Genomic DNA, 1,545 nt, shown 5'->3' with positions numbered 1-1,545 from the left:
TTGGGCTCTCAATAAAAGAACATCAAGTTTTTTTTGCATAAATATCTCTCTTGGATAATTCATTTGTTATGATATTTCATTATTTTAAGCCCAACTGTGATGTTTTTCCTAAAACATCATTAACTGCTCGTTAACCATGTTTTCTCCGGGGATAAACAAAGCAAGTGTGATTGAGAGTGTAGTTTAGTTTTATGGGAATTTAATTCTACTGAGTTGAACAGTGTAGGCCTAAAGCTAGAAAAAATATATAAATGTAAATATGTAAATATCTTGCTATTTATATGCCTTCCTATGAGATTGGCTTGTAAGTCTGGTAAAGCACAAAAGAAGTGCATGAAATTATTTCATAAATCAGATGTGTACATATTTTTCTTTACTTTGGAGAAGTAGTATTTACACAAACTTTTCTGCTTTCACAGAGCAATCTGTGTTAAAAGACTCAACTCTTTAAATAGACTCATTGCTTGACATTTCAAAATCATTAAACACGGTTTAATTATTGGATATTTTACTATAAAAAAATGCCAAATTAGCACATTATTATTTGACCAAAATGTCAATTTAGGTCAACATAATAAGCCCGACCTGGAGGAAGTATTCAAATAAAATAAAACTCTTAAAACATTTAAAATCGAACTGCAGTCAATGCTAAATTATTGTCGTGTTCGTGTATAAGCATTTCTGTGTTGTGGCCCATCATGGCACTTATACATCAATGTGTCAGGTTCTTGCTGTCAGTGACAAACCTCCTATTTCCTGTTCTCAGATCAGTTTCAGGATAACAAGACACTCTTTAAGATGAGGGAATTTCCTGAAACCATTGACAGCAAATCATTGCAGCTTTTTAAACGTTTTATGTGTCGTTCACATTAAAAACATTTTGATTAGATTTGACAGTGCAATGAAGTTATACTTCAAGAGCTTATTATTAATGATCAATTATTAGTAGAATCGGTATCTCACAGAGACACTGATGGTGGGAGGTGTTCAAACAAACACAGGACTTGCAGCCAGGAGACCTGAGTTCTAGTCCTGTCCATCGTTTTTGATGACATTAGTCGTGTTTGCGACGTGTTTTCCTTACTTATGTTATGTTGTCCATACTTATTTTACTTAGTCTACACACTTATTTTAAGACCAGTTTTAAGGGGTTTTGCTGTCTAAATCTGGTTACGTTGATGACGAGACGTTACATGACACGCCTAACAGCCTAAAATGCTTAATAATGACATGTGGAAATGTCATGCTATTTCAACAGTCTCACGGTGCCATTTGTCCATTTATTTGTGTCGCTTTCATGCCTTCCTCATGCGATTGGATTGATAAATGTAGAATCAATAAAATGTATGAATTTATCAATTAGTTGGCATTTTCTTTTCTTTTTTTTATGTGATTCTTATGAAAAATGACTCTTTTCTGGCCTTCAAGTGGAAATCTAAATCCTGTCAGAAAGTGACACGCCAACCTGTTTGCATCAGTGCAACATGAAACTTCCTCCCCCATGTTGACAAGACGGGAAGTAGAGTCACTCTGTTGAGTAAAGGG

Source organism: Eutrigla gurnardus, assembly GCF_963514095.1.
Source record: "Eutrigla gurnardus genome assembly, chromosome: 13".
NCBI classification, from domain to species: Eukaryota; Metazoa; Chordata; class Actinopteri; order Perciformes; family Triglidae; genus Eutrigla; species Eutrigla gurnardus.
This window is presented reverse-complemented; position numbering follows the sequence as displayed.